Genomic DNA, 12,930 nt, shown 5'->3' with positions numbered 1-12,930 from the left:
GGAACCGTCTCCCAGTTTCGGTCCGGGATGCAGGCACCCTCTCGACCTTATAGAGCAGACTTAAGACCTTCCTTTTTGATCAGGCTTATAGTTGGGCTGCTTAGGCTGGCCCTTAGATATGCTGCTATAGGCTTAGGCTGCTAGGGGATCTCCCATGGTGCACTGGGCTTCTCTCGACTCCTCTCTGTCCTCCTATATTTGTCTTACATAAATCATACTCATACATATTACTAACTCATCTTCTTCGCCGGAGCCTTCGGGCTCCCATCATCCCAGATCCCGGGTGCTGCTGGAGGAGGCTGCAGACCTGACGAGGCTCAAGCTGCCACCCGTAGCTCCACCTGCTCACGTCCCTGTCTGTCCATCAGTCTCTTCCTTTTCTCTCTCTCTTTATCTCTGTCCCACTCTTTCTTTCAGCATAAATGTCTTCCTCCATTATCTGTCTTTGTCTCTGCCCCACTCTCCTGCTCTCTTTCCCCCCAACCGGTCAAAGCAGAAGGCCGTTCCCATTGAGCCTGGGTCTGCTCAACGTTCCTGTCTGTTAAAAGGAAGGTTTTCGTCACCGCTGTTGCAGGATGTGCTTGCTCATGGAGAATTGTTGGGTGTAAATTCATTGAAGGAGCGTGGTTCTAGACCTGCTCTACCTGTAAAGTGTCATGAGATAACTTTTGTTGTGATTTGGCGCTATACAAATAAAATTGACTTGACTTGACTATGTCCAGTAACTGTTAATGTTAAATAATGCTAAGATGGAAGTGATGGTGTTTGGTATCAAACACATGGGGATTCTGTAACCCAGGCCTTAGTTTCCTTGGGTTTACGGTGTACCCATGAGGACAGGAATCTGGGAGTAGTGTTTCACTCTATTTGAGTTTTTTCTAAATATTTTGACAGTATCACCAAAAGCGCTATGAGCCAAAATAGGAACTAGTCAAAATTTAAATTCTCTCACTCAGTGATGCTCAAATTCTAATTCATGCTTTTGTTTCTTGCCATCTTGATGACTATAACTCGTTATTTTCCGAACTGCCACAGAAATCCATCAACTGTCTCCAACTCGTTCAAAATACTGCAGCTAGGGTTCTCACAAGGACACGGAAATATCAGCACATTGCTCCTATTCTGGCCTCTTTGCACTGGTTACCTGTGGTGTTTCGAATCAATATTAAAATTGTATGGTTTGTTTTTGTCATTTGAGGGCCTTGCCCCATCATAAACTACTGACATTCTCATCCCGTACACCCCCCTTCCACTCTTAGATCTGTTGATGAGCTGTGGCTCACAGTACCCAGAACATGGCTCATCACAGACGGGAATGGGGCATTGCAGTAGAGGCTCCACAACAGTCAAATGCACTTCCTCTAGCAATCAGACAAGCTAACTCAGTGTCCTCTTTTAAAACCCATGCTTTTATTTGTTTTATTAATTCATCTTGTTTGTTTGTTTTGTTTTGACTTACTGCAATGTATAAAAGAATTGTGTTTTGTGTCTGTGAAGCACTTTGTAACCTTGTTTTTTGAAAGGTGCTGTACAAATATGTCTATTAGTGCCTGAGCCCTGACGCTTTAGGGCAAAACTGAGGCAAAACTTCTTTTTTTTTTCCTTCTTCCTCCCCCACTTTAAACCTCAATTTGGCCCCCTAAACATGCTCAAAAACTCACCAAATTTGGCACATACATCAGATCAGGTGAATATTTCATAAAATGTAAAATTAAAGAAAAGGTGCTCCACAGCACCACCTAGGTATTGATAAAGGGCACCAATGGCCCGAATGAATGTTGAGGAGACATGGAACCAAATCTCAAGTATTTGTCTCATCAAGACCTACAAATCAGACACTGACACCCCTGACATAAATCCAACAGGAAGTCCACAATATGAACATGAAAGTACCATTTTGCTAAAATTTTGGACCCCAAACAAATGCTATGTCCTCCTAGGGCATTAATGCTATCGATTTATGACACTGTGCAGAACAAAAGTTATTAAAAACTTTGTAATTATGCAGATTGCATTTTACAAGCCCCCAAAGTGACTGTGCTACTTTGCACCTTACAATGTAAAGCATCAACCTAATACGGGCTAAAGCCCATGACTAGTCTAGGCAAGGATGGTTATGAGAAAGAAACATAAGCAATTGTGAATCGGGTTTTGAGTGTTTAGGATGTTGTGTGGGATCTGTTCACGTGTGTTGAAACAATTAAAAGAGACTCTGCAATACACCAACAGAGACGCTGTCTTCTTTTACGGAATATGTGATTTAGTATTACACATACAATCTTTGTCATCCAAGCTGTATTAGTAAATTAAAAACTATCACAATGACTTGTTCTGTTTTACTGAAACCAGGCTGTCGAACAATAAGCTTGTTTTACGAAATGAACCAACTCCTGCAAGTCAAATTAATACTCATTCCTTGATGCTTGGCCAAGCAAGTGGATTTGCTGCCATTTTTTATTTAAGTCTTTTATTTAATACAAACCAAAATTAATTTTAATTCATTCAAAGGCCTTATTCTTAGTCCATCTCATCCAACATGACACCACACAAGACACCACAACTACTTCTATTGTTTTCAACATTTAGAGCCATCCAGGGTTTATCCCGCCTCCAACCCCCCTCCCCAGACCCTTCACAAATATGAAGTTGGATGGATTTGAAATTCTCTTTTTCTGGATAAACATCTGGAAATGTATTATTCAAATGTCTGTCTGATTATGCCATAACTAGATTTACGGAAGTGCTCATACTGGCGTTAAATTCAGTATCATGTCCTGTTATATCAGAAGACGGTGTTGTCAACATAAAGACCCACTCCAATGAAAATCATGATTTTCATGTTGTTCACATGTTCATGCAGCATTTCTGAGTATTTCTGCATTCAAATCGCTGTGAACCAATGGCAGACCCTAAAAGGCAGACTGCTTGTCACACATCACAGAGCCACTGGGCGGGCAACTAGCTCCTGCTCCACTCTGCCGTGCTCCTCCACTCTGACTCAGAGGGGTAGAAAAGACGATTGCGAATCAACACGTATATGCTGTAGCGGGCTGTAATGCCTAGTAGATAGCTAATGACTTCAGCTTTTATAATCTTCCGAAACACTCTGTTTTTTTGTTTTTTTTTTTGGTGATGGCAATACTTCACAGAAGACTCCTTAAATTTAAAGCTGGATGCTGTGCCTTCCATTAAGACACCATCAAATGACAGCCTGTATCTTTACATGTTTTCTATGTTTATTTTTTCTGTTAGGTGCTAATAACTCAACGGAGCCTGCCCACCAGGTCCTAGAGACCTAGTCCTAACCAGGTGATCCACCATCGGAGAGCCCCTGTTGGCCCTGGTTGTCCAGTACAGCCAGTGTTTCAGGCAGACGGTACCTCCAGTTGTCCAATACAGCTGGCGTTTTGGGCAAACAGTTCTTCCGGTACTGTGGGTTTGCCTCTATTGTCCAGGAAGGACAAGTTGGGCAACTGCCCATCCTCTTCCTGATCGTTGTCCATCCCAGAATGAGTCAAAGACATCCCGTCCTCCCAAGCGGTCTGGCCATGGAGCCTGCCGTTATGTCCAGTCCTGTCTACGCCGCAGTGCAGCGGTTTGGGACGGCAAGTGCGGCAGGTTTGAAATACATGGCGAACACAACATTTTCCCGGGAATTCCCCTGCTGTGTCACACACGAGGGAGGGCACTGAGCGCTGTCTCTGCCCACAACTCAGAGGTGAAATGCAAATGAGCTACTGGGACTCTGCAGAAACAGAGTTCTGGAAAATGGCACAGGTTTTGTGATTTTGACTAAAAACTTAATAATCAAAATTTAAAGACTACTGACAATGTTTTAAAATAGCTAAAAAGGAGGATTGGAGTGGATCGTTTAAGTCCTTCCCAAATTTACCACCTTATTACAGTGCAGCAAGCAACTTGCAAACAACTCTGAACTCTATCCAGAGGATCCACAGCTTTCTTGAGCCAAGTATCCCTGTATCTCTGAGAAGGAACCTGCTACCAGCTTTCATGATGTTACGTTTAAAAACTCATAAAACTGAGAAACAGAGCCCAGACAAATACCTGGAGTGCTTTTTCTCCCATGGACCTTCACAGACTAAACATGAAAATTTACTCTTCTAATCTATCAACCTGACTCCTAGACCCCATCCAAGCTAAACTGCTTAAAACAGTTCACCCCTATTTAGTGTAATATGATCACTCTGTTGTGGTCAGGTAACCTTCCACTGTCCCTTAGGGTAGCAGTAATTAGACCTCTTCCAAAAAAAAACAAAAAAAAAGACAAGATCCAGAGGTTTTGGCCAACTACTGATCAATATCTAGTCTTACGTTCCCCTCCCAAATTTAGTTAAGAATTAAGCAGTCTAGCAACTTTTGGAATTTCTTCAAAGCAATAGCTTATTTGATGATTTCAAGTTTGTTTCTAGTTAGGTTCTAGCCATTCATTGGAACCCTAACATAAACTGCCTTAAATAATATCTACTAGGTCGATCTCATTATCAGTTAGTAATGACGATTCCTCTGTGACCACTACTGTTAGCCACAGTGGGTTTGTGCTTGGACCAGTACCCTTCCCTATCTGCTCCCATTAGGTAACTATAAGGAAACATTTGCTCAATTTCTACTGAAGTTGATGTGCAGCTGTACTTAAGAGTGCATCCACATGAAACCAATCAGCGAAATAAAACTGAAGCTTTTCTTACAGGTATTAAAACATGCCCATGACTGGGAGGAGTGAATTAATTTAGACTAACATACTCATCATCACACAGCAGGGTTTCAATGAGTCAGAGTAGGTCAATACAATTCCATCCATACATCCGTTTTCTTCCGCTTAACCTGTTTTTTTTCAGGGTCGCAGGGGGCTGGAGCCTATCCCAGCGGCTTTCGGCGTGAGGCGGGGTCACCCTGGACAGGGCCCCAGTCGATCGCAGGGCCAACATATAGAAACAGACAACCATTCACACTCAGTCATACCTACGGTGAATATAGAGAATCCAATTTGCCTAGTCCCCATTTGCATGCCTTTGGACTGTGGGAGGAAGCTGGAGTACCTGGATGGAACCCACACAGGCACAGGGAGAACATGCAAACTCCAGACAGAAAGATCCCGTGCCTGAGCTGGGACTCGAACCCGGAAACTTTTTTTATTTCTTTGCTTTCCCTAAGCCATAGGACTAGACAGATGGGTACTCAGTCACAGGCCATACATGCATGTTCCTGAGTTGACTTCTTGCAATCAGTTTTTGCACTTTCTTACCTCACAAATCCCTAACTGATGTTCCCAGTGGAGGAGGCTGCAGACCTAGGCCCTATTTAGGCCATCTATTGGCAATAGGCGGTTGCTGTATGGAGCTATCTGTGTGCTGTGCGTTTGGGGCATGATAATATCTGGACGCCTGAGGAAGCCCTGGACGCCTGAGAGGACAAAATCCATGCACGGTCAGACTACGGTCTGCATTGGTCATCCTTTTCTGGGGCCACGATGGCAGACAGGGGTCTCCGAGGGTGCCTGGTGATGCACATCCACTTTGTTGGTGAGTATAGAGACGCATAAAGAGACACAGCACATGGAAGAATAGATACTGCAGTTACAGCGCAAAGAAAAGGTTGAAATTCCTAGAAGGGTTTGAGTCCCATAAAATAGTTTCTAAGTCTGGCAGATGCAGTAACGTCAGGATGGGAATGCGCTGATTAGGAGAATTTACCGGGTCAATTCCTATCAGGTACTCCAACCTCTCCCCCATGTAAAATCAAAGGCTCTTGTAGAGAAACGGTGTGGGCACAAGTTGGACAGGGGAATAGACCTCTTAATATGAGATTTGTGTTCTATGAACACAACTGAGGCCTTGCACACATACATACATTCCTGAGAGTGAATGTGGTAATTCCTTGAGGTTTGAAACTACAATAGGTGGTATCGGAATTACAGTTTGTTGTTTTATCTTGTGTTGACTTCTATATTGCCGATGGCTGCCGCCTGAGGTTGGTTTCAATCCATAAAATTGATCTCGCACCATGTCTGCGGTGTAGAAGGCCAGATCAATAACCTCCTCTTCTTTCGTGCCAGTGAGCTCAACATAAGACAGTTGTAATGGGGAACTCAAAGGGGAAAAATAAGAAACCAGAATTAAATTATTATTATAATTAATTACTTTTATATTGCTGCTGCAATAAGAGAATTTCTCAGTTTGGGACAAATAAAGTACCTATCTTATCTTATCTTATCTTAAAGAAATCCGGGAAATCCGGTGCACAAGCCTGTAAATTTTATAAACCGTGAATAAAAGATACTAACATTCCATTCGATGGAACATTGGATAAACCTAGATGCGATGCACTTCTTGTTAAATTGAAAGATAAACATAAAAAGAAAGGTGGTGCTCATCTTGAAGTTCAGTGTGTCATGATGTGGGCTTCCACTTCTTCTATGGGTGCTAAAAACAGAACAGATGCACAACAACAGAAGAAATCTGAAAAAGTTTTGAAAGACCTAACAACCCTTGCACAGAAATCTGCACGTGACCTTGAAGATGTACAGGCTGCAGGTGCTGTAACGGCAGTTAAGAGACGCCGCACAGCAGCATGTTTGCTGCAGCAACAACAGGAGGGCGCTGAGGGTGGGGCTGGGCCTGGTGGCCAATAGTCCCCGCCTCCACCCTAAGAAAATTACACAGCCCTCATAAAACAATGGGAGACGTTGAGTCTACAAGAAAAGGAGGCTCTCCGACAGGGAGGCCCCCCAGCAGCTAACACCCGTAGACAACAAGCAGTGTTGAAAAATTTTCTCGTAGGTCCTGCAGATGAATATTACATGATAACTGTCCCAAATCCACTTGCTGGAGAATATGGCGCCAAGCCAACCATCCAAGTGTACAGATCAATGTATCAGGGAGACTTCAAAGCACTCAACGCTGCTCTCCCAGATCCAAAGAAAGATGTAGAAGGGTGGATCGCGGAAATTGAAGGATTGCGCGCTTCCATGACCTTGACTCCCACTGAAAGTCTCAGAATTTGTCATTGAGCGTTTGGGGGACAGTTCCACCGCGTGCAGGGGGAATTCACTGACCAAGATGCAAATAATGACATACCTCAACAGTAGTCTGACTGCAGATAACCCTGCCAGACTGCAGCTCTATAAACATGCTATCATGAATACAGTACACCCAAAAGTGAGACAAACTATTGAAACCACATGCATTGATCTCCCTACACGTGAAGAGAATGTTTTCTGCAATCAGTTTTTGCACTTTCTTACCAATCTGAGTTCATGGTCAACAACAAAGGGCAAAAGGAAGAAAAGACAAAACAGCAGCCTCTTCAGGTTTTCCCAGGTTCTGAAGAAATCTTTTACCGTGGTCCTGAACAGAGAGGGCCTGATCACAGTCAGAGAGGTGGAGGTAGAGGCCGAAGAAGAGGTAGTGGAGAACCACGTATGTAGATGGGATCAGGCAGGTGACAATTATGGACAACAGAATGACAGAGAGGAATAAGTGTGTTATGACTGTGGTTGGCCTGGATATTTTGCCGGAGACTGTCCACGTAAAAAGAAAAAAACAGAGATCTGAAGATGACCATGAACGTCGATCTTACCGCAGATGCAGTAACCCTGATTACAATTCAAAAGACCATGATCCAAATTACTATGTCAGCATGACTAGCTGGCAATGACATTTCCCCGACAGACCAGAAGATCCTGGATGAACAGACTAGACTGTTGGAGGAAGCAGTGACTCATAGACAAAGACATGACCATGAACCACCACTGGCAAACTAGTTCACCTCTGATTATTTTGACTGTAGCAGGCAGTGACATAGAGTTTCTTTGTGACTCTGGAGCTACATGCTCCTCTCTGAATAACCTCCCTACAAAAGTAAAGCTGTCTTGTGACGCTATCTCAATTTGAAGTGCTAACGGGGAGCTGGACAGATCACATCTGACGATTCCAGTTGCTGTGACTGACCCAGTGACGGGACTAACAACCACACGTAAGGCTCTGATGGACTTAGTGTCCTCTGATGGCAGACTTTGCCTCCCCTCCTCACTCTACTCGTGGGTTGCGCACGTAACCCACACTCATGTGTCGACAAGAGGGATGTGTTTCGAAGTCAATTCTGTATTCCATGCTCCAAATTTTGCAAAAATTGCTGATAAAACAATGAAACAATGACTGATATGTTTGAAATATCCCTCAACTGTTTACATGTACATACTGTTTATATTTATATCCCTGTATTTTAAATTCATATTTATATATACCCCTCCATTAGTGTAATATCTCCCACCCTCAGCAGCACTGTTTACACAGAGTGTTTATATTTGATTTTGCATCTTATTTACATATAAAGATATATTTACATACCTATTCTGTTACTTAACTCTATTTTATTATTCTATCTCTTAGCTTACTAATTACCTTGGTTTATTCCGGGACCTGAGTCCTAATTTTGTACTAACTTGCAAATGTGAAATGGTATGATACTGAAGATGCTTGAATCCTTGAATCCAATGTTCAAGGAGCCATGAGAAAAAGACAAGGCTCATTTCCTGTTCCAAACGCACCCTTTGAAGTCCTGAATATGGATTATATTGAACTATCTCCATGTCAGGGTTTCAAATATTGTCTAGTTATCATGGATCAGTTCTCAAAATGGACTGAAATATTCCCTGTGAAATCTGCAGATGCCAAAACCACTGCAGATATTCTAACCAAAGCTATCGTCCCATGAATTGGTATTCCACAAACAATCTAGTGATAATTTCTGCCATTAATTATTAGGGTCTTCGCGAAGACCCAATTATGTTTGCTCATTATTACTACTGCTGCTAATTTTGCTATGGACTGTCTTTGCACTAAAAATAAAACTCGATCCTTATACTTGTTACATTTATTACTATTACTACTACTGCCACAATTTCTGCTATGGTCTGTCTTTGTACAGGAATCTTTATCTTTACCAACTACAACCTGAGGAGTTACCTCACAGTACAGTACTTCTCAGTGCATACTGTTGGAACACCTTGATACGCTTTGTCTTGCACTATCTTATCTTGTTACATCTTGTTATATTAGTAGCAATAGCCATAGGATAAGCCTTAAGCTTATTTTTAATTGTACCTTAGGGGTTAGGATTTGTCTTGTCGTGCACCTGCACTTTGGTGTTGTCCTTGTTGCACATGGAACAGCGAGAAACGCAATTTCTATTCCTTTGTATGTCAAGTACATGTGAAGAAATTGACAAATAAAAACTGACTTCGACTTTGATAATGGGACACATTTTACTGGAAAGCCAGCACATGAAGCAATGAATAAATTCGGAATAAATGTAAACCATCATACAGCTTATCATCCACAAAGTGCAGGCCTTGTAGAAAGAACAATAAAGCAACATCTGTCTAAGTTCATGGCTGATACAGGAAAAGATTGGCTGTATTGTTTAGATATAGTCAGATTACTAATAAACACAGCTATCAGATCAACTGGATTAACTGCATTTGAAAGTGTTTTCCATTCCAGGTAATCATATCTACTCCTACAGCAGTGAAGATTGCAGAGAGGCCTTTCTGGATTCACATTCAGCACTTCCCAGATATCTATCAAGAAACTATTGAAAATTAACGTAGTTGTTATGGAGACTTTAGAAGGACTGTATAAGGTTACTAATTCTATGGGGATATGCTCTGTTCGCCCCCGGGGTGTCGGTTAGAACACAATTGACAGGAGAGGGGATGGAGTATTCGGCCACTTTAATTAGGATATAAGCAGATGGGTACATTACATTCACTCTCCAATGTAGTTGTTCTTTATTACACACTGTCCTCGCGCAGCTGTTGGCTGGCTCCCGTTAGCTGGAGACGATGTAGCTAGCTTTAGCCGCGACGGCGCTTAGCTAACAACTCACTGGACTGAATCGAACTTGACGCGGAGTTATAGTTGTTGATCCTCCATACCAGCTGGTTGCATTCCTCTTCACACCTTCCACCACACCGCACCATACACCAAACTATTCTCCAAAAATTATCGCTACCGCTCTTGTTAAGTGATAGAAAAAAACGTAGCGCTCCGTCGCTCTGAAAGGAAAAAATAATCCTGCAACGCACGGTGCACTTAAGGTGGCCGGTCACTATTACAAACGGCTTAGCTTATTCTTAAGGTGGAATTAACAAATACAACAATCCTAAATACAAAATAACAGGGACCTTTATAACAGTAGTGTTTGCTTAAAAAAAAAAAAAAAAAAAGGAGACAAACATGCCTGGTTAAGAAAGCCTGCGAGTGTTGGACAGACAATACCACTTTTTTGTTTTCTTGAGCGGTAACCCCGGGGGGACCTCTGGTACGCAGACGAAGACTAGTTGAGGTCAATTAGTTAGTATTTGATTCATACAATAATACAGGGAAACCAGGCAAGCTCAATAATAATAATAATAATAATAATAATATTAATAAAATTTCATCAAAGTGAAGCTGTTTGTCCTCCTGGCTTTAGCCACAGTTATATTTCTCTTACTGACACTGGAGCTCTCTGAAGACAGACACAAGAGGAATGACATGAACAGTGCACCTCCCATGTCTGATCTTAAATATTGTGACATTTAGTTCTGCATACACTGTACTACTATACATAGATGTGTTTGTTTTGTTATTACTAATGTCTCTCCTGTTTTTCTACCTGTCCAGGTTCCAATTTGACAATGCATTTTAAGTTTAATATGACCTGAATACCGAAAATCTAAAGAAGAGGTATTATACTGATGTGAGAAAGTGACTTATTATGCTATGGCTAAAATTCATGCTAAACAGGAGGGAATGTTAGAAAATATGAATATATGTTTATGTTTTATTATCATGAAGTTTTAGCCTGATGTAGAATTGTATGATAGTGTTGTGACCTTTATTCAGACCAAAGTATTGAAGTTTGTGCAGGATGTATCAGGCTGTGCTGACACTCCTAGAATAAGAGTTTGAGAAAGGCCTTGGACAATGAGGAGTCAGCGCCCCTACGCTTCCCCCGCACCTGTCCTTGACGGAAGAAGGAAGAACAAAGGCGTGATGGACAGCCACTGAGAGGAGGAACTTTGCATATATATGTTTGGAAGACACTGAGACTGTTCAGTGCAGACGTAAACCTTTGCCTGTACTCCTTGCTGCAAGTAAAACTTTAATTGAGATCTCTGTCTCTGAGAATTTGATCTTGTGTGTTGGGAAATTTTGTGGTACGAACTTTATCTTACAGAAATAATTTCCTGACAGGATGTATGGGTGCTTAAACATTCCAGTATCCAACTGCTTACGTCAGTTAGAATATTCATGTGATTGAAGGGTTCTGTGTCACTGTTAAATGAAGTACAAGAGTAGGAATCTATCAACATCCATTGATGAGACTTGGACTGTGAATTAAGTGATGCTACCTTGTAACTGAAGTCTCTGTCACAGAATTCCTCACTTAACTTCAATCACACACACACTGACACACACAAACACACACACACACACACATACACACTCACACCCAAAAACTCTTACATAGTCATATACATATACACACACAATGTTTTTTTTTTTATGTGTATGGACATGTTCAGGATATTTCACTGTCTGCAGTTCCTTGCTTTTCACTGTTATTGTCATAACTCTGAGCAATCTTATTCTCTGGATCAGATACAGGCAACTGGCAGCCTGCGGGCCACATGCGGCCCCCGTCCTCATTCACGGCAGCCCTTCAGTCAGTTTTCAAATTTCAAAACATTGCTGGGTTCACAGATGTTGACAGTAAGCAGGCTGTATGTTTACATCTGAACCAGATGCCAATTGGAATGACACTCCCCATTGAGAGAGGGCACTCCCGCCAAATTTCCCAACAGCCTCCTACATTACAGCCGGCAAGGACGAGGGATATGAGTGGCCAAAAAAGAAAACTAGAGCAAGAGAACCGTGCATTTCAGACAAGATAGGAAACAAATGATATTTTTGCAGAATTCAAAGGCAAACCTTTGTGTTTAGTGTGCCTGGAAATAAAATCAGCCATGAAGGATTTCAACTTGAGTCACCACTACAACACCATGCACAAAGACAAGTATGACAAGTACTGCCAGAGCCGCCGTCGTAGCTGACCTGAAAGGAAAAATACACTGACAACAGAACCTTTTTACCAGAGCCACAACCGCACAGGAGTCCTCTCTCAAGGTGTCTTATGCCATTTCCCTCAAGCTTGCTAAAGCAAAGAAAGCCATGTCAGATGGAGAAATGGTGAAGCGATGTGCTGTGGAGATAGCTAAAGCTTTTGGAGATGACAACATGGCTAAATGCTTTGAAACTGTCCCTCTGTCCTGTTGCACAGTGGTGCAGAGAATTTTTGACATTCAAAACCATTTATATGGGAAGCTAAAACCAGTTATGAAGGCCTGAAATTGGTGTCTTTGTATGACACTACCAAGGGGACGGATATTTTTAATGCTGTTAACAGTGTCGTCCGTGAGTACAGTGGCTTTGACAAGCAGTCAGCTGTTGTAACTGATGGCGCACCAGCCATGCAGGGAAGACACACTGGATTCGCCAAACTCCTCCAACAGAGCGGCCTGGACTGTCCAACATTGCACTGCATCATACATCAGGAGGGTAACATTATCGCCAGCTAACTATTAATATGGTTATGAATGTTGGTATTCTTTGTAAGATTTTTTACAAGCTAAATAGGATAGGATAAACTGAATTTAGCCGCTAAATCCTATTTCATTTTGATTTTACAGGGGGTCCTATGTGCGGACTCTGAACTTAAGCCGTGTTATGGAAGTAGTGAAAAAAGCAATTTGATTCGAGGAGGGAACAGGTCCCTTAATCACAGGAGATTTGTCTTTTTGGATGAAGTGAGTGCTGCTTATGGGGACTTACAGATGCACACTGAGGTCAGATGGATGAGCCACAG

At 42.1% G+C, this 12,930-nt stretch overlaps 1 protein-coding gene across 5 annotated transcripts in view; it reads right to left on the bottom strand.

Annotated features, from left to right (window-relative positions):
- Positions 1-12,930, bottom strand: part of pla1a (phospholipase A1 member A) — a 94,477-nt gene that overhangs the window by 29,926 nt on the left and 51,621 nt on the right. The window lies entirely within an intron of this gene.

The sequence above is a fragment of the Aulostomus chinensis genome, chromosome 12, assembly GCF_037954235.1.
Source record: "Aulostomus chinensis isolate RoL2024-O1b breed Wild chromosome 12, RoL_Achi_v1.0, whole genome shotgun sequence".
Classification (NCBI taxonomy): domain Eukaryota; kingdom Metazoa; phylum Chordata; class Actinopteri; order Syngnathiformes; family Aulostomidae; genus Aulostomus; species Aulostomus chinensis.
Note: the sequence above shows the minus strand (reverse complement) of the source record. Positions and strands in the feature narration are given on the sequence as shown.